Here is a 21963-nt window from a genome sequence, read left to right as displayed (position 1 = left end):
CCCCTCCCCACCCCACCATATAATGCCCCATGCCTCCATACAATAAAAAAAATCAAATACTCACCTCACTTCTCCTTACCTGCTGCCGCTGCTCCAGACTCCTCAGCGACTTACCACTCTGCGCTGTGACGGCTCAGGAGAGAGCGTGGTGTAAAGACGTCACAATGCAGCAGCCGCGGAAGAGACCGGATCTGCTGCGGAGGCACAGGGAGAGGTAAGTATTGTGCTGGCTGCCGGGGCCCTGAGCAAGCGGGGGTGGGGCGGGCGCTGGCACCACTCTCCTCCGCTCACAGGTCCCATAGCGCAGCGGGGTGCCCGACGGCAAGTGGGCCCCCCACCTGCTCAGGGCCCGAGTCCGCCGGGTGCTGACACCGGCCCTGCCCATTACACCCTCAGATGACTTCCCTGGTGGGTACAGTGTCTGAAATGGGGTCACTTTAGGGGGTTGTATGTTCTTCACACCTTGGGGGCATAGCTATTGGCCCCCACAAGTGAGGACTGACAAACACTCACGGCTCCGCTTCGTTCACACGCGGCTCCGCTTCGTTCACACGCGGCTCCGCTCCGTACGCCTTGTACACGCGCGGCTCCGCTCAGTACGCCTCATACACGTGCGGCTCCGCTCAGTACGCCTCGTACACGCGCGGCTCCGCTCAGTACGCCTCGTACACGCGCGGCTCCGCTCAGTACGCCTCGTACACGCGCGGCTCCGCTCAGTACGCCTCGTAAACGCGCGGCTCCGCTCAGTACGCCTCGTACACGCGCGGCTCCGCTCCGTATGCCTCGTACACACTCGGCTCTGCTCCGTACACCCCGTACACACGCGGCTCTGCTACATCCACACTGTAAACCCCTCCTGACCCCACACATAAACTTCAGCTCATCCAGCACCATGACAACCAGCACAGCAGAGTCCGGCATCCACTGAGGCCCCTGATCATGTGACCCCTGACTCCTCCCCTCCTGTGACCTCATCACAGGTCCTGTGCACAGAACAGCCATATATGTGGTGGCGGCTCTGCAGGTGGAGGTATGTGGAGATCCCCCATTACTGGACGCAGGGGGCATTAACCCCTTCAGCATGGAGACGCTTTTGGGGTCTTGTGTTGCCCCTTTATAAGAATCATAAGGTTTTTGTTCTGTTTCCTGTAATAGATACATACGACCCAACTATGGATACAGGAAGGGAGGAAATGTATCGTTCTCATAGTACAGGGCTCCTTTACTGGCCCCACAGTGTAATGCCCCCATTATGCCCCTTATGCAGTATGTATGATGCCCCCACAGTGTAATGCCCCCATTATGCCCCTTATGCTCTGGCTCGGGATAGCACGCGTGCTGGGTCACGCGTGCAATAGATTTGAAGTGCAATAGTTAAAATTGCAGTTATACATGACAGTTGGACAGGGCAGGAGACAGGTAAGGTGCATAAGATATTCATACAAACATGCTTCTCGGTCAGTCATACTGCATTATGCATTAGTCTTATCAATCTGCTTTTTATTTGTTTTCACTTCTGCTTTCTCACAACTCGCCTGCCCTTTAACACATTTTGTGCACTCTCCCTATATCAACCCCTCCCTTCTCCCCTCTCCCATGTATAACTCTGAGGCTCTACTGACATTCCTCACCCACTGCAAGCCATCCTCTACCTCCATACAGCACTCAAAACGTTCATACAAATCATTAGACCACCTGCTCTTTCTCTTCTTTCTCCTTTTACTAGTCGCAGGAAACATCTCCCCCCAACCCTGGGCCCCCCTCCACTAGCCTACATTACTCTCCTCCAGCTGCATATAGAAACCCTGCTAATTTTATTAACGTTCAGTGCATGCCCTCTCTTATCGATTTCCATTGTGCTCTCTGGAACGCACGGTCTGTGTGTAACAAACTAACTTACATCCATGATTTTTTCCTCTCTAATTCCATTAAGCTTCTGGCTATCACAGAAACCTGGATTCAGCAGCCAGACACCACCGCTGCTGCTGCTCTCTCGTTTGGTGGGCTGAAATTTTCACATACCGCCAGACCTGGCAACAGACAGGATGGAGGTGTTGGTCTGCTCCTTTCCTCACAATGTGTTTTCCAGGTCATCCCCCCCCCAGTTCCCTCACTTGTTTCCTTCCTTTGAAGTCCACACCATCAGACTCTTTAAACCCTTCTCCCTGCGAATGGCAATTGTGTATCGCCCTCCAGGCTCCTCCCGCCAGTTCTTGGATCACTTTGCCACCTGGCTTCCTCACTTTCTATCCTGTGACATCCCCACCCTCATCATGGGCGACTTTAACATCCCCATCGATGATCCCCTCTCCCAATCTGCCTCTCATCTACTTTCTCTAACCTCTTCATTCCGTCTCTCACAGTTTACTAATTCTCCTACCCATGAAGACGGGAATACTCTGGACCTGTTTTTTTCCAGTCTCTGCTTGCTGGATGACTTTACCAACTCCCCTCTCCCGCTCTCGGACCACAACCTTCTTTCCTTCTCTGTTAAGAATTGTCTCCTCACCCGGGACACCCCCACTTACCACACTTATAGGAATACACGTACCATTAATACCCAGCAGCTTATGAACAATCTCCACACATCTTTAGCCCCCATCTCCTCCTTCTCCTGTCCAGACTTAGCATTGTCACACTACAATAATACACTGAAGAGTGCCCTAGATGAAGCAGCTCCTTCTACTCGCAGAAAGATCCGACGCTGGCAACGGCAGCCCTGGCACACGATGCAAACACGTTTTCTTCAACGTTGCACAAGGTGTGCTGAGCGTCAGTGGAGAAAATCTCTTTTAGCAGAGGACTTCATCCACTATAAATTCATGCTCAAAACCTATAACTCTGCCCTTCATCTGGCCAAACAATCCTACTTCACCACCCTCATCACTTCAATGTCCAACAATCCAAAACGACTTTTCTAAACCTTAAACTCCCTCCTGAAACCTAAAGCACAGGCCCCCACCACCAACCTCAGCGGGGAGGATCTGGCCACTTATTTCTTTGAAAAAATCAACCACATCCATGAGGACATCTCAGCCCAATCTCCTCAGTGCCTGGATCCCCTTCCCTGCCGCACTTCAAGCTCACTTGCCATCTTTGAGCCTGTCACAGAAGAAGAAGTTACCCAGCTCCTCGCTTCTTCTCGGCCTACAACTTGCAACAGTGACCCCATTCCTTCACATCTCTTGCAGTCCCTCTGACCGATGGTCACCACTCACCTGACTAAAATATTTAACCTCTCTCTTTCTTCAGGTATCTTTCCCTCCTTATTTAAACATGCCATCATAACGCCTTTACTTAAAAAGCCATCCCTAGACCAGAATTGCGCTGCTAGCTACAGACCTGTCTCTAATCTTCCTTTCATCTCTAAAGTCCTGGAACGCTTGGTCCACTCCCATCTAATCCGCTATCTCTCTGATTAACTCTCTCCTTGACCCTCTACAATCTGGTTTCCGCTCCTTACACTCCACTGAAACTGCCCTCAGTAAAGTCTCTAATGATCTACTAACAGCCAAATCCAAAGGTCACTGCTCCCTGCTGATTCTCCTGGATCTCTCTGCAGCATTTGACACTGTGGATAACCAGCTCCTCCTCACTATGCTCCGCTCTATAGGTCTCAAGGAAACCGTTCTCTCCTGGTTCTCCTCCTACCTCTCTGACTGCTCCTTCACTGTATCTTTTGCCGACTCCTCTTCCCCTCCTCATCCCCTTACTATCGGGGTTCCGCAGGGCTCAGTCCTAGGCCCCCTCCTCTTCTCTCTATACACTGCCCCAATGGACAAACAATCAGCAGATTTGAGTTCCAGTATCATCTCTATGCTGATGACACCCAATTATGCACTTCTTCCCCTGACATCACCCCTACCCTAATACAAAATACCAAGGATTGTTTGTCTGCTGTGTCTAGCATGATGTCCTCCCTCTATCTTAAACTGAATCTCTCCAAAACTGAACTTCTTGTGTTTCCCCCCTCTACTAACCTAACTCTACCTAACATCGAAATTACCTTGGAGGGTTCAACCATAACTCCCAAGCAGCACGCCCGCTGCCTTGGGGTCATATTCGACACTAACCTTTCCTTTACTCCCTATCTCCGATCACTCACTCGCTCTTGTCACCTGCATCTTAAAAACATCTCCAGAATCCAATCTTTTCTCACTTTTGAAAATGCTAAAACTCTTACTGTCGCTCTTATTCACTCTCGTCTGGACTACTGCAACTCTCTTCTGATCGGTTTCCCTCTTACCAAAATTTCCCCTCTCCAATCTGTCCTGAATGCGGCAGCCAGGGTCATATTTCTGTTCAGCCGCTTCACTGATGCCTCCACCTTGTGCCAGTCATTACACTGGTTACCCATTCGCTACAGGGTCCACTATAAACTCATTGCTCTCACCCACAAAGCTCTCCACAGTTCTGCACCACCTTATATCTCCTCTCTCATCTCAGTCTATCATCCTACACGTGCCCTCCGTTCCACAAATGACCTAAGACTAACATCCCCCATAATCCGAACCTCGCACCTCCATCTCCAAGACTTCTCTCGTTCTGCGCCAGTTCTCTGGAATGCTCTACCCCAGACGATCCGATTGATGCCTAGCCCCGATGTCTTCAAGCGCGCTTTAAAAACCCATCTCTTTAAACAAGTCTACCACCTCAAATACCCAGTAAGCTAACTTTCCCCTGTTCCCTCCTAAATACTATTCAGAATCGGCCCCCTACTGATCATCTGTCTCTACACCCTCCATGCACACGATAACTGCACTCGGTAATTGAGTATTGCACTTGAACATACAGGCTGATGACCGGATCATACAGCTTTATATGATAATCCCGACTTATTATAATTGCCAGACCTGAAATAACAAGCACTTTCCACCTATTGTGTCCCCCCATTTCCTTGTACAATGTAGGCTTGCGAGCAGGGACCACACTCCTGATGTACTGTAACTGTTAAACTGTCTCACCTTGTATTGAATTTATTGTTTGTACATGTCCCCGCTTAATTGCAAAGTGCTGCGGAATATGTTGGCGCTATATAAATAAAAATTATCATTATTATTATTATTATGCAGTATGTATGATGCCCCCACACAGTGTAATGCCCCCATTATACCCCTTATGCAGGATGTATGATGCCCCCACACAGTGTAATGCCCCCATTATGCCCCTTATACAGTATGTATGATGCCCCCATTTTGCCCCTTATGCAAGATGTATGATGCCTCCACCCAGTATAATGTTCCTCCAGTACTGCCTGACTACCTGAAGTTGGAATAATCCCTCTGGAGTTGGTTTTCCCTTTCCCTGCTCCCCTCCATGTGGACCCTCGAGCATGTATACATGCATGTAGTGGAGCAGGCCTTACTAGATATCGAGGCTTATTACAGTAATATACAGTATGAGGATGGTATCAGAGGAGAAAGACATTTCTTGAAATCGAGATCAATAGAGTGTAGCAGACATAATGATTTCATGGAGGATCTTCTAAAATTCACTCTTACTCATAACTTCTTTATTTTTGACAGGCAGTACTTCCACCAGCTCACGGGTACTGCGATTGGGAGCCCCTGTGCCCCCTCATATGCTAACTAGGGTTGAGTGAGTATGTTCTGTCCGAGTATGCTTGGGCCGAGCTCCGAGTATTTACAGCTGCTCGGTGATAAGGTTAAATCGCTCCCGTGTGCATGATTTGCAACTGTTTGACAGCTTTATTACATGTAAGGAATGTCTATTTCTTACACATTCCTCACATGTAATAAAACTGTCAAACAGTTGCAAATCATGCACACGGGAGTGATTTAACCTTATCACCGAGCAGCTGTAAATACTTGGAGCTCGGCCCGAGCATACTCGGCGAAAGGGTTAATAGAACATACTCGCTCAACACTAATGCTAACCTTTTCCTGTGCTGGTGGGAGGAATCCACAATATCCAGGGATGATGATAAGTGGTGGCAGCCATATATTGGGGTATGGTACAAATATATTGACTACATTTTAATCATCTGGTCAGGGGCGAGTGAACAATCTTTTGAATGTGTCAGGGAACTCAACATCAATAGAGTGGGCCTGAGATTTATATCTGAATTTAATTATTACCAGTTGCCTTTCCTGGATGTACTAATCTAGATAGAACGGGATGGGACCCTAGGGACACTCATCTACCATAAACCTATAAGCACTAATAAACTATTGAAGTGGGATAACCACCACCCCCATCCCCATAAAAAGAGGAATACCCAGGGGCCAATTTTTATGGTTGAGAAGGTACTGCCATAATGTCACAGATTTTAATATACAGGCAATAGACCTGAACACAAGATTCAGGGAAAAAGGGTACTCCTGGTACATTTTGGACTCCGCATCATCGTTTGCAAAAAAATGGGAGAGACAGACACTCCTCCATACCTAACCAAGAGACCAAGAAAAAGATGGGATAACACGAGTAAGAAAAACTTATGACAATCAGAGTGACCGTATCTTTAATATCCTCAGAAAACACTGGGATAAACTTATGGCTGACCCGGCCCTGAGGGTGCTGTGGGATCTACTCCCACAATAACTTTCAGAAAGTGTTGGTCCATTAGGGACCATTTAGTGCATAGTTTCTACAAAATACCTGCACCCAAGGGGACTTGGCTAGATAAAAGAATCTGCTGTTTCTTTAGATGTGGAGAATGTTGTACATGTAATTGGATGAGACCATGTAAATCTTTCTCGAGTTCCTCCACGAGTAAAATCTTTTTACCAGTGGGATTATTCCAACTGTAAAACCTCAGGATTTGTATATATGGCCACATGCACCTGCCCCCTAGATTATGTATGCAAGACCAAGAGGCAGTCTAGGAAGAGAGTGGGGGATCATTTGGGCGATATACACCATGGTCGGGACACCTCATTAGCGAGACACATGAACAGTGTACATCGAGGTCAAACCGGAGACATCTCCTTTTGTATCATTGAGATGGTTAAACCCAATGTGAGGGGAGGTGATCACAATACATGTATCCTCAAAAAAGAAAGTGAGTGGATTTTTAGACTGGATTCACGAGCCCCTAAGGGACTCAATGAGCAAATTTCCTTTGCCTGTTTTGTGTGAATACAGCCCCATTCTGGATAACATTTTTGGATTTTATACTCTACCCATTGCTACTCAGTTCCCTGTGAATGGGGTTCACATATTGTTGTACTTCATCGAGATATCTGAGCTTCTATATCAGAATTATTTCTTATCAGTTATATCCCACATCTACTATTTCATAATTAACAAGTGTGATGTTCCTTGTGTATCTCTATGCAATAAGGGTCAAATTTGACCATTTAGGAATATACTGTGGGCCACCATCCCATATTTTATGTCGTGATAAAGTAGATCTACGTGCCTATTGCATGATGGGAGGATGTGCAATACTTGCTTTAGTCTCCCATGACGCTGATCTCAGAGAGAGGATTTTTCTATATTGGTGGAATGCAATCCAATACCATTATGCGCTCCGGTGTGGAACGCATGCTTCCGGACATGCGCAGTCGCAGATAGGAGACTGTGATGCACTCCGGCATGGAACGCACATGTTCGGGCACGTTAGAGCTTTCTGCCCGCCCTTCTCCGTTGTTTTGTGCTGAATTATGGGGAATACTTGAGAATTTATTTTTGTTCCATCTGTCTTTAGTTGATCCCACTGATACATCAGATAAGTCCTCAGAGAATTATAATTAGAGGAACCCATGGACACATTGGGATTTGTGAAGCTGACCTCCGCTCTCCTCTATTTCCTTTGAATTTATTGTGTGACCTGTATTTCAGAACAGTAGCTCTTGGTTTGTTTCATTTCCATGTGTAAATTGAATTTGACTTGTAGTCTTTGATATCTCTTTCAAACTTAGTTTTTTTGATGTCTGAGATCCTTCCTCCAGACTTTGTAAATTCTTTTGCATATTTTGTTTGAGTTTTGTATCCAAAAAGGCTTCTACACTGGGCGGAAAACTTTCACCTAGTTTTTTTTCAAGCAACAAATATCAAACACAATGTGACTTGATTATCCTTTATAAACTTATCTTTATTAAGTTTTGAAAAGGAAATACAAATACAAACGCCGGGTACTAGTTGTGCAACAAGTAGTAGGTCAAACATGACCCCATAACCATAACAATAACCAGTATTTCCACAACATTTGAAAACAAAATGAAATAATTAAACACAATACAAAGTAGAGTCACTAGTAGTGCATTGGTTCAATGTGTTTTAGGATATACCAGCGTGGTGACTCAGACTTAAACCTGAAGTCATTACATATTCATGTGGATTAACATACACTGCTCAAAAAAATAAATGGAACACTTAAACAACAGAATATAACTCCAAGTACAGTACAGACCAAAAGTTTGGACACACCTTATCATTTAAAGATTTTTCTGTATTTTCATGACTTTGAAAATTGTACATTCACACTGAAGGCATCAAAACTATGAATTAACACATGTGGAATTATATACTTAACAAAAAAGTGTGAAACAACTGAAAATATGTCTTATATTCTAGGTTCTTCAAAGTAGCCACCTTTTGCTTTGATGACTGCTTTGCACACTCTTGGCATTCTCTTGATGAGCTTCAAGAAGTAGTCACCGGAAATGGTCTTCCAACAATCTTGAAGGAGTTCCCAGAGATGCTTAGCACTTGTTGGCCCTTTTGCCTTTACTCTGCTGTCCAGCTCACCCTTTACCATCTCGATTGGGTTCAGGTCTGGTGACTGTGGAGGCCAGGTCATCTGGCGTAGCACCCCATCACTCTCCTTGGTCAAATAGCCCTTACACAGCCTGGAGGCGTGTTTGGGGTCATTGTCCTGTTGAAAAATGGTCCAACTAAACGCAAACCGGATGGAATAGCATGCCGCTGCAAGATGCTGTGGTAGCCATGCTGGTTCAGTATGCCTTCAATTTTGAACAAATCTCCAACAGTGTCACCAGCAAAGCACCCCCACACCATCACACCTCCTCCTCCATGCTTCACGGTGGGAACCAGGCATGTAGAGTCCATCCGTTCACCTTTTCTGCGTCGCACAAAGACACGGTGGTTGGAACCAAAGATCTCAAATTTGGACTCATCAGACCAAAGCACAGATTTCCACTGGTCTAATGTCCATTCCTTGTGTTCTTTAGTCCAAACAAGTCTCTTCTGCTTGTTGCCTGTCATTAGCAGTGGTTTCCTAGCAGCTATTTTACCATGAAGGCCTGCTGCACAAAGTCTCCTCTTAACAGTTGTTGAAGAGATGTGTCTGCGGCTAGAACTCTGTGTGGCATTGACCTGGTCTCTAATCTGAGCTGCTGTTAACCTGCAATTTCTGAGGCTGGTGACTTGGATATACTTATCCTCAGAAGCAGAGGTGACTCTTGGTCTTCCTTTCCTGGGGCGGTCCTCATGTGAGCCAGTTTCTTTGTAGCGCTTGATGGTTGTTGCAACTGCACTTGGGGACACTTTCAAAGTTTGCCCAATTTTTCGGACTGACTGACCTTCATTTCTTAAAGTAATGATGGCCACTCGTTTTTCTTTACTTAGCTGCTTTTTTCTTGCCATAATGCAAATTCTAACAGTCTATTCAGTAGGACTATCAGCTGTGTATCCACCTGACTTCTCCACAACACAACTGATGGTCCCAACCCCATTTATAAGACAAGAAATCCCACTTATTAAACCTGACAGGGCACACCTGTGAAGAGAAAACCATTTCCGGTGACTACCTCTTGAAGCTCATCAAGAGAATGCCAAGAGTGTGCAAAGCAGTCATCAAAGCAAAAGGTGGCTACTTTGAAGAACCAAGAATATAAGACATATTTTCAGTTGTTTCACACTTTTTTGTTTAGTATATAATACTACATGTGTTAATTCATAGTTTTGATGCCTTCAGTGTGAATGTACAATTTTCAATCTTTAAATGAGAAGGTGTGTCCAAACTTTTGGTCTGTACTGTACATCAAACTTCTGTGAAATCAAACTGTCCACTTAGAAAGCAACACTGATTGACAATCAATTTCCCATGCTGTTGTGCAAATGGAATAGACAATAGATGGAAATTATTGGCAATTATCAAGACACACTCAATAAAGGAGTGGTTCTGCAGGTGGGGACCACAGACCACATCTCAGTACCAATGCTTTCAGGCTGATGTTTTGGTCACTTTTGAATGCTGATTGTGCCTTCACACTCGTGGTAGCATGAGACGGACTCTACAACCCATAGAAGTTGCTCAGGTAGTGCAGCTCATCCAGGATGGCACATCAATTCGAGCTGTGGCAAGAAGGTTTGCTGTGTCTGTCAGCGTAGTGTCCAGAGGCTGGAGGCGCTACCAGGAGACATGGAGGGGGCCGTAGGAGGGCAAAAACCCAGCAGCAGGACCGCTACTTCTGCTTTTGTTCAAGGAGGAATAGGAAGAGCTCTGCCAGAGCCCAGCAGGCCACAAATGTGCATGTGTCTGCACAAACAGTTAGAAACCGACTCCATGAGGGTGGTATGAGGGCCCGACGTCCACAGATGGGGGTTGTGCTCACAGCCCAACACCGTGCAGGACGCTTGGCATTTGCCACAGAACACCAGGATTGGCAAAGTCGCCACTGGCGCCCTGTGCTCTTCACAGATGAAAGCAGGTTCACACTGAGCACATGTGACAGACGTGACAGAGTCTGGAGACGCTGTGGAGAGCTATCTGCTGCCTGCTACATGCTTCAGCATAACTGGTTTAGCAGTGGGTCAGTAATGGTGTGGGGTAGCATTTCTTTGGAGGGCCGCACAGCCCTCCATGTGCTCACCAGAGGTAGCTTGACTGCCATTAGGTACTGAGATGAGATCCTCAGACCCCTTGTGAGACCATATGCTGGTGCGGTTGGCCCTGGATTCCTCCTAATGCAGGACAAAGCCAGACCTCATGTGGCTGGAGTGTGTCAGCAGTTCCTGCAAGATGACGGCATTGAAGCTATGGACTGGCCCGTCTGTTCCCCAGACCTGAATCCGATTGAGCTCATCTGGGACATCATGTCTCGCTCCATCCACCAACGTCACATTGCACCACAGACTGTCCAGCAGTTGGCGGTAGTCCAGGTCTGGGAGGAGATCCCACAGGAGACCATCCGCAACCTCATCAGGATCATGCCCAGGCATTGTAGGGAGGTCATACAGGCACGTGGAGGCCACACACAATACTGAGCCTCATTTTGACTTGTTTTAAGGACATTACATCAAAGTTGGATCAGCCTCTAGTGTGTTTTTCCACTTTAATTTTGGGGGTGTAAAAAATGAGTAGTTAAAACCAAAAACACAAATTCAAACAAAGATAAAGGAAAGTGGGGGAAGGGATGTATGGGTAAGAGGGTTAGGGTAATATCAGAGGGGCTCCTGAAGTATAGACTTAAGCCCCATCACACTAAGCGAGATTGCTAGCGAGATCGCTGCTGAGTCAAAAGTTTTGTGATGCAACAGCGACTTCAGCATCGATCTCGCTACGTTTGACACATAGCAGCGACCAGGGCCATGCTGTGAGATCGCTGGTCGTGTCGAAATGGCCTGGACCAATTTTTGATCGTTGAGGTCCCACTGGGTAGCATGCATCGGTATGTTTGACACCTTACCAACGACCTCGTTGGCGACTCAGAACTGGGAAGTCGTTTTCTTATCGAGGTCTGAATCGTCAGAGTAGCTGCTATGTGACAGGGTCCCAACGACCGTCAACATCGTTATGCAGGTCCCTATGGGTCACCGTATCGTTGCTGCGTCGTTAGGAAGATCTGACTGTTTGACATCTCACCAGGGACCACATAGCGACGCAGTAACGATCCCTGCCAGGTCGTATCGTTGTCGGGATCGCTCTAGCATCGCGAAGTGTAACGGTACCTTTAGTTTTCCCCTATGAGGTCAAGGTAATCAGAGGAAGATTTAAACTCCAACCAGTAGAACCATGTTTTATAAAATTTATCATGGGAGTTATTGATCGTATAGGTGAGCTCCTCCGTTAACATAATCGCATTTATTTTGCAGAACCATAGTGAGATTGTCGGGATATTGTTACTTTTTTATAGCGAGGGAATACATGCTCTAGCAGATGTGATGAAGTGTCTCAGTATCGAGTTTTTATATGTTTTTAAAGGGATGTTGCTGTGATGGAGAAGGACGAAAGCTGGGTCAAGGTCTGAAATAAGATCAGTAAATTTACTAATCATTAGTAGTACTTTTCCCCAGAAAGGAGAAAGGAGTTTACAGGTCCAGAAAATATGTAGTAGGTCACCCTCCTCCTCCCCACATGTCCAACACATGGGACTAGCATCTGGGAATATAGAGTGTAGGCGAGTTGGGACCCTATACCACAGAGAAAGCAGTTTATAGCGAGCTGATTGATGATTTGTGTGTCAAGGTTAAGATTCGCTTCCACTGATCCCTCGTTAAGGTGCAACCCAGATCTCTCTCCCATTGAGATTGGAAGCGTGTTTTAGACTGGTCCAGTGGTTCAATCAGTAGGGAGTACGAGAGTGACAAAGTATGTCTTTATGGGCCAGTATTTGGCGACTTGGTTATCTTATAAGGTTTTTTTTTAAATGTGGACATACACCCTGTAAAACATGCAACTATGTTAATAAAGCTGACACATTTGAAGAAAATCTAACGGGACAGCAATTATCAATACACAATTTCATCAGTTGTAACACTATAGGGGTCATCTATTTAATAGAGTGTATAGAGAGTTAATTACAATATGCGGGATGCACGTCAGATCTGCTAAAAAAATGTATTAGACAATCATTAAACGTGTCTGTGGTTTCAAGACACTTTTCACAAAAACATAAAGGGGATATCAGATCCTTCAGATATTAGGAATAGAAAAGGCTTATAAACCATTAAGAGGTGGAGATATGAAAAGAAAAATGTTAAATAGAAAGTCATATTGGATATTTAAATTACAAACTAGAGCCCCACAGGGAATGAACATCAGACAGGATTAATATTACAGTACAATTAATTGTATTTGTCTTTGACTTCCAGTGATTTTATTGAATGTCTCATGCATGAGTTGTATTTGTGTATTATCTTTTACTTCCATACAATACAGGGTTAAATTTTCTGAGAAGTGCTCAGTAATCAATGGACACCCAGGAAAGGGAAGGATATAAAAGTATCACAGAGACTCACATGTTGTAAATCAGGAATAAGCATTGGTTTGGTCGGCACTTGGTGGTATGCCATCACAACAGTTTTTATGAATTCACAATAAATGTGACTTTTTAACAATATAGACAATGCTGGAGAATCCATCTCTCCTTCTTTCTCTACTTGCACCTTGAAATGTCCCTGACCAGGGCGGCTCCATGCCGTGATCTTCAGACAAGTTACATTGAATAAACAGTGAGCTGACCTCCCTCTCCATTTTACCATTATATGCATGTTTTCCCTATAGTGACAAATATTTATTTTTGCTAAAACTGTGATATTTTCACTTTAAAACTTTTTTTAAACTTTTTTTTAACAACTCTCCTTAGTGCTATCATACAACACAGAAGCCTCTGATCGCTCCGGTGATGCACTGTACTACTGTAGTGCCGTGTATTATCACTGCCTGTGCAATAGTAACGTCCCCATACACATGAGATAAGTGTTGGCTGAGCGGTCATTTGGCAGACGGCTATCTCTCCCGACTCCCCCATACACACAAATATTCCAGCTTTCCTGTGATTTGTATGACTGACTGTAGGGAGGCCCCCTATAGCCAACCAAAACCCCCAAAATCAGTGCTTCCATGCAACTGTAGTCAAATGTTTATGGGGTCGTTAAAAGGTAACTTTTGGAACGCTGCCTCTGGCCCGGCCTAATAGACTTTCATACATTGCAGGCCCAGACACCATTATTAGGCATTTCAGTATTGTAGGAACTAGTCAGCCCCCTACTATCGAGTACTTGGGGAGGAAGGGCATTCACCCGAACTCTGTCACACCTTCTTAGATGCCATGTTTGCTTTTTGCAGGAGCAAGTGGTTAAACTGCCAGGGATTTTATCCCTGTGATGTACATCTATGTTCTGGTGCCCAAAACAGTTCATATAAAACCAAAAACAAATGTTTAACGTGTTAAAAGAGGACAAAATGTGTCTTCTGATTTTTGCATGTTTTTTTTTTTTACAAGAATTGTTGGGGCCAATTGTCTCTTCAAACATTTTAATATCTCCTTTTTTCTGGGGTTTTTCTTGTAATATAGGAAAGCCTAAGGCCAGAAATAAACCCCATAATACACTATACATGTAGGCTTTAGTATCAAATCATTTCTGTCTGCCGTGTTTGTGCAAACAAAACAGCTTTCATAAAATCCTCAAACTTCTGTGTGTGAATCAGACATGAGATCTAACGTGATAGAAGATTACAGTCCGGGGAAGACGGGAAACATTCATATAGACGGCCGGTGGTGATGTTGTCAGTGACGGACTGTGGTCAAATATGGTTTTATAGCCGTAGTAGAAGATGTTGCCTCATCATGAAGTAGCTATTTCTCTTGTCACATGAAATAAATATCTCCTGCAGAATTGCTAATGTCAATGACAGTATAAGATAATAACCGCTGCACTACCGGACAGAGGTGCTCGAGTTTGGTCCAAACCTGTACTGTAACTGAGAATAACCTTGGCACTCAATGGTTCTTATAGAAAAATGTTTTTTTAATGCAGTCCAAAAACAAAAGTAAACGTTTCGGTCAATCTGACCTTCATCACTAACTGTTGGAAATAGCACAAAGAACAAAACAATAAATAAATGAATAATAATACATAATAAAATAAAAAAGCATATACAAATGGATCATAGCACAATAACATGATATCTCTTGTTTAACATGAACAATAAACATGCTGTCAAACAGTGTATAATATTTCGTCAAACCCCATTAATGCGGATACAACATCATAGTATAGAGCAAGTATATATACAAATTGAAGAGAGGTGACACCTACTAGACTGCTGGATGGTGTTCAAAGGTAGGAATTCAAAAGTCTGGAAATATGGTGACACTGGTTGCTTGGGTCTGCAGAAAGGAGCAGAGAGTGGCAGACTCAGAGTTAACCGCTGAGAGGGACTGTAGAGGCAGAGATACCCAGAATAGAGCTGGACGTAGCATACCTGTGACCCCTAGTTCCTGGTTATAAGTTGGTACTGCACGTAGTGGCTTAGAGGAACGCGGTGTCCACCGCTAGTTCCTGGTACTGTGCGCGTTGTCAGGGGCAGGATGGTATCTAAAGGCGGGGGGGCTTGAATAGTGAGGGTGGCTGACCAATTGCCGCCAATCCCACAGGGCTGTGTAGTGTGAACTCCGGAAGTGCACGTGTGTCGTCACTGGAAGTGACTCGCTGCTCCCAAGAAGCTGTGCGTTCCGCAGGCCAGTGTAAATGCATTTCAGTGAGTCGGAAGTTTGAGGGAGAGAGAACATGCGTTTCACCAGTATAGAACATAAGACCCAATGGGCATGAGCCTGATCCAGGAGAGGGGACAAGAGTGTGCCAGAGAGGAATAATCTGCAATAAAGGAGACAATATATGAGTAGGATATGGAGAACAAAACATGTATATTATTGACCTATTCAAATTGAAGACCACATTTCCAAACGTAAAATACATTTCAACATCGGGTCACATAAGATCCCTTGGTGACAAGTTTCTCTATACCAATTGTTCAATGAGAACCCAACTCCAAACATAAAAAAAAACCTTGTATAAAGGCCAGTAGGTCATAGTCCCTATTAAGGCCTTTCGGCTCTAGGGACTGTAATTCATGAATCCAGTAGGCTTCTCTACGTTTGAGAAGGCTCACTCGGTCGCCCCCCCGACGTGGTTTAAAAACTTGTTCCAATACCTGGTATTTGACTTGAGAAATACTATGTCCTGCCGTGATAAATTGTTGAGGAACGGGTAACATTAGGTTTTTGCACAGAATTGTGGACTTGTGCTTTGAAATCCTATCCCTTATGGGCTGTGTCGTCTCCCTCACATAGATTCGGCCGCATGGTCATTTAATAAGATATACCACATATGAACTGTCACATGTAAAGTATCCTTTGATATTGTATATCTTGCCAGTTTGTGAGTGATGAACAATGCTACCCCTGAGGACATTGTTGTATTGACGACATTGGAGACATGGGAATGTGCCCATTTTGGGATTGTGCAATAACCGTTGTGCGAGACCTTGGTGCGCTGCGCCCAAATCGGCACGTACCAGAGAGTCTCTAATATTGGCTGCTCTCTTAAAACACGGTAGGAAGGGTTGTTGGAATGCAGGGATCGTGGTATAGCCGGTTTGTAAGATGTTCCTGTGTTTCCTAATGGTTTTATGTAAGATGTAGGTGAAGGGGTGGAACGTGTGAACGAAGGGGATTCTGTCCTTAGTGTTTGGACGATCAGTTCTGGAATTCGACGCCTAGGGATGCAAGAAGCTAGGTGGATAGCCTCGTTCAGTTAATCTGGTCGACATTTCTTGTAACCTCTGACTGCAGATAGTTTCACTGGACACTATCCGTTTGACCCTCTGAAATTGTGATGTAGGTATAGATTTCTTCATCAACCTTGGATGATTGCTAGAAAAGTGTAATAGGCCATTGCAATCGGTGGGCTTGGAATAGATGTCAGTTGTTAGGTGGCCCTATGTATCCTTGATCACCATGGTATCAAGGAAACTGACACGGCTTGAATCATATGTCATGGTGAAGCTCAAATCTGGCCATGCGGAGTTCAGTGTGGAGAAAAACCTCTAAGGATTCCAAGGGACCCCCCCATATGCAAAAGATGTTGTCTATGAAACGTTTCCAGAGAATGGAATGTTCTTGAAAAAGTGGATTAAAGTAGACCACCTGACTCTCGAAGGCTGACATGTATCAATTTGCATATGGGGGGGCCACAATAGAGCCCATCGCAGTGTCCTTAACTTGGAGGTAATACAGTAGGTGTCCTGGAACAAGAAATAATTATTGGTAAGAACCAAAGTGAGTAATTCATTGCACAGATCAACTACCTGTCGATCCGTGTGTGACTCAATGAGAAGATTCTATACTGTCCTGATTCCTTGGTCATGGAGAATAGATGTATATGGATTTTTTACATCAAAAGAGACTAGGATAGCCCTAGTTGGGACCTTGTTTGAGTTCAGTGAGTATAGAGAGGAAAGCTCCTGTGTCCAGTAGGAAATATGGACTCTGTTGAATGAGGGGCGTAAGGACTTTTTCAAGGAAAATAGACAATGGGGATAGAAGTGTCTCTGTGGAGGCCACAATCGGCCTCCCCGATGGATCTGTTACACTTTTGTGAATCTTAGGCAAGACGTAAAAAAACGGTGTAATAGAATGTTTCTTTGAAAGGAATTCACCTGTTTTAATTTCAATGACTCCCGCCATAATGAAGTGGTTAATGACTGAAGATATTAAAGTGCTGTATTGGGGCAGGGGATCATGGGGCAATCAGCGATGTGTAGTCTGGGCACTAAATTGACGCTCTATTTCCCTGACATAGTCACACTCAGGGCCGGCGTCAGCACCCGGGCAAGTGCCGGGGCCCTGAGCAGGCAGAGGGGCCCACTGGCGGTCGCGCAACCCGCTGGGCTATGGGCGGAGGAGAGCGGTGTCAGCGCCCGCCCTTCTCCGCCGCTTGCTCAAGGCCCCGGCAGCTGGATACTTACCTCTCCCCGTGCCTCCGCAGATCAGCTGTCTTCCTGCTCTGCGCTCCCTGTGACGTCTCAGGTCAGAGGGTGCGGTGACTTCTTTACACCGCGCCCTCCCCTGAGCCGTCACAGGGAGCGCTGAGCGGGACAACGCCGACAACGCTGGAGTTCGGACCCGAGCAGCGGGCAGCAGGTAGCAGGTAGCAGGTGAGGAGAAGGGAGGTGAGTATTTGATTTTTTTTTTAATGTATGGAGGCATGGGGCAGTATAAAGAGGGGGGGGCATCCTCCATGGAGCATTATAAAGAGAGGGGGGGGCATCCTGCATGGGGCATTATAAAGAGGGGGGGTGACATCCTGCATGGGGCATTATAAAGAGAGGGGGGGACATCCTGCATGGGGCATTATAAAGAGGGGGGGGGAATCCTGCATGGGGCATTATAAAGAGAGGGGGGACATCCTGCATGGGGCATTATAAAGAGGGGGGGTGACATCCTGCATGGGGCATTATAAGGTGGGGAACAGCCTGCATGGGGCATTATAAAGGGGGGGGGCAGCCTGCATAGTGCATTATGTAGGGGGGAACAGCCTGCATGGAGCATTAAAAGGGGGGGGCCTGTATGGGGCATTATGTGGGGGGCAACAGCCTGCATGGAGCATTATAAGGGGGGGACAGCCTGTATGGGGCATTATGTGGGGGGTAACAGCCTGCATGCAGCATTATATGGGGGCCAGTATCCTGTATGGAGCGTTATAAGGGGACCGGTATCCTGTATGGAGCGTTATAAGGGGACCGGTATCCTGTATGGAGCGTTATATGGGGGCCAGTATCCTGTATGGAGTATTATAAGGGGACCAGTATCCTGTATGGAGCGTTATATGGGGGCCAGTATCCTGTATGGAGCTTTATAAGGGGACCAGTATCCTGTATGGAGCGTTATATGGGGGCCAGTATTCTGTATGGAGCCTTATATGGGGGCCAGTATTCCGTATGGAGGCCAGTATTCCGTATGGAGCCTTATATGGGGGCCAGTATTCCGTATGGAGCCTTATATGGGGGCCAGTATTCCGTATGGAGCCTTATATGGGGGCCAGTATTCCGTATGGGGCCTTATATGGGGGCCAGTATTCCGTATGGGGCCTTATATGGGGGCCAGTATTCCGTATGGGGCCTTATATGGGGGCCAGTATTCCGTATGGGGCCTTATACGGGGGCCAGTATTCCGTATGGAGCCTTATATGGGGGCCAGTATTCCGTATGGAGCCTTATATGGGGGCCAGTATTCCGCATGGGGCCTTATATGGGGGCCAGTATTCCTTATGGGGCCTTATATGGGGGCCAGTATTCCGTATGAAGCGTTATATGGGGGCCAGTATTCCGTATGGAGCCTTATATGGGGGCCAGTATTCTGTGTGGAGCGATTCACCGGTTTCTGAGCTATTGTGGAATTTACAATAGATATCACTCATGTAATGTAAGAAGTGAAATCTTTGCATTGTACTATTATATATATATATATTTCTCTGCCGTATCTCTGCATCATGAATCGTGGTATGTGTTAAAGGGGCCCACTGAGACTCTTTCGCCCGGGGCCCAGAAAAACCTGGAGCCGGCCCTGGTCACACTTATTCATGACCACAATTGCTCCTCCCTTGTCGGCTGGTTTTATGACCAAATTTTTGTCCTCTTTGAGACTTCTCAAAGCCTGTTGATCAAGGGAGGACAAATTGGGTTCATAGTGTAGTTTACCCCTGTCAACTTTGGAGCATAATTCCTAAAAAGCAGTGTCCACAAAGCTGATAAACGTTTCAAGGGCATGGGTGGTCTGTAGGAGCCTTTTGTGCGGAGGCCCAAACTACTGGATGTGATGGCTATAGCTGGATTGGGATGGATGCTACTAGAGTCATTAACGCCGGACATTTCAGTTTGAGCGAAATGTGCTTTCAGGCGTAAAGAGCGGTAAAACCGCTGCAGTTCTATATCCAAGTTAAAGGTATTGTATCTATTAACTGAACAAAAGGAGAGACCTTTTTGTAGTACTGATAGCTGGGCAGTGCTAAGTGTATAAGAGGAAATATTTACCACCAGGGGCCTGCGCCTGAGACCGAGTCACCCTGATGAAGTCGGTGTTGCCTCTCATGTTTTCCGCCTCTTCTCGTCTTCTTCTTGTTGTTTGACGTCGCCTTGGTTGTCCTAAAAAATGAGAAGAAGAGACATATGGGTCTCACCTGTCTAGTTCCGATCTGGAAGAGGAAAGCTCGGTGAATGATCTGTTGAATCGATTAGGATTTCTCCCAGAGAAAGATCTGTCCTGACATCGGTAAACTCTGTTCAGATCGTAATCCTCTGTATCTCTTAAGAACTTTCTTCGTTTCCTTGCCTCAGTGTCTCTCCGATGGCGGTCAGTGTTGTCTTTGATCTTACCCTAGAGGGTTGTCAATTCTTCAGTGCTGACTGTAGAGGAGAGTCGTGACTCGATGTTTTTGATTTGGTCCTTCGTTGAGTTGATAGCCTTATGTAAAAAATCGACTGTTGGCGTCATCAAATCAAATGAACACTTATTCAAAATCAGTTCAAATTTGGTACAGTAATCCGATTGATCGGAAAACAAGGTGGGACGTATTGGCACTCTAAGCCCCCTAGGGATCCTTTGGACCCTTAGGTATTTTGTTAGAGTTTCACAGTGCTGCTCTATGTTGATCAGATGTCGGTGTTGCCTTTCCACGTCCCGGCCTCTGGTTTCCTTAGGTGGGACCCTTAGGAAGTCACTTGGTATGCTGGTTTTTGCGAGAATGGTAGATGTCTCATCCGCATTATATAAAAAGGTCAGTGATGACATATCACTGCGATGTGCAAGCATACAGGCGCAGCAGGATAAGAAAATAACCGCTGCACTACCGGACAGAGGTGCTCGAGTTGGGTCCAAATCCATACTGTAACTGAGAATAACCTAAACACTCAATGGTTCTTATAGAATTTTTTTTTTTTTTAATGCAGTCCAAAAACAAAAGTAAACGTTTTGGTCGATTTGACCTTCATCAGTAACTGTTGGAAATAGCACAAAGAACAAAACAATAAATGAAAAAATAATAATAAATAATAAAATAAGAAAGCATATACAAATGGATCATAGCGAAATAACATGATAATATCTCTTGTTTAACCTGAGCAATAAACATGCTGTCAAACAGTGTATAATACTTCATCAAACCCCATTAATGCGGATACAACATCATAGTATAGAGCAAGTATATATACAAATTGAAGAGAGGTGACACCTACTAGACTGCTGGATGATATTCAAAGGTAGGAATTCAAAAGTGTGGAGATATGGTGACACTGGTTACTTGGGTCTGCAGAAAAGAGCAGAGAATGGCAGACTCAGAGTTATCAGCTGAGAGGGACTGTGGAGGCAGAGATAGACCGAACAGAGCTGGACGTAGCATAACTGTGACCCCTAGTTCCTGTTTATACAGTGGGTATGGAAAGTATTCAGACCCCTTTAAATTATTTCACTCTTTGTTCATTGCAGCCATTTGGTAAATTCTAAAAAGTTCATTTTTTTCTCATTAAAGTCCACTCTGCACCCCATCTTGACTGAAAAAAACAGAAATGTAGAAATTTTTGCAAATTTATTAAAAAAGAAAAACTGAAATATCACATGGTCATAAGTATTCAGACCCTTTGCTCAGACACTCATATTTAAGTCACATACTGTCCATTTCCTTGTGATCCTCCTTGAGATGGTTCTACTTCTTCATTGGAGTTCAACTGTGTTTAATTAAACTGATAGGACTTGATTTGGAAAGGCACACACCTGTCTATATAAGACCTCACAGCTCACAGTGCATGTCAGACCAAATGAGAATCCTGAGCTCAAAGGAACTGCCCAAGGAGCTACATGGCAGCCTTCAAGAGTCAGGTGGTCTACTCTAATCCACTTTTTCAAGAACATTGCATTCTCTGGAAACGTTTAATAGAAGACATCTTTTGCATATGGGGGGGTCCCTTGGAATCCTTAGAGTTTTTTCTCCACACTGAACTCCGCATGGACAGATTTGAGCTTTACCATGACATATGATTCAAGCCGGGTTAGTTTCCTTGATACCATGGTGATCAAGGATACACAGGGCCACCTAACAACTGACCTCCATTCCAAGCCGACCGATTGCAATGGCCTATTACACTTTTCTAGCAATCATCCAAGGTTGATGAAGAAATCTATACCTACATCACAATTTCAGAGGGTCAAATGGATAGTGTCCAGTGAAACTATCTGCAGTCAGAGGTTACAAGAAATG

The 21963-nt window shown here is 45.2% G+C and overlaps 1 protein-coding gene across 1 annotated transcript in view; it reads left to right on the top strand.

Moving 5' to 3' along the window:
• Positions 1-955: 955 nt before the first annotated feature.
• The window catches only part of LOC141182644 (uncharacterized), a 35949-nt gene continuing 14941 nt past the window's right edge, over positions 956-21963 (top strand). Inside the window, exon 1 of the mRNA XM_073660805.1 lies at positions 956-1030. The gene's annotated coding sequence lies outside the window, so the exon portion shown is untranslated. The remainder of the gene's footprint in view (positions 1031-21963) is intronic.

The sequence above is a fragment of the Phyllobates terribilis genome, unplaced genomic scaffold (assembly GCF_046119375.1).
Source record: "Phyllobates terribilis strain yellow unplaced genomic scaffold, ASM4611937v1 Scaffold_35__1_contigs__length_13245226, whole genome shotgun sequence".
In the NCBI taxonomy this organism is placed as follows: Eukaryota; Metazoa; Chordata; class Amphibia; order Anura; family Dendrobatidae; genus Phyllobates; species Phyllobates terribilis.
This window is presented reverse-complemented; position numbering and strand designations above follow the sequence as displayed.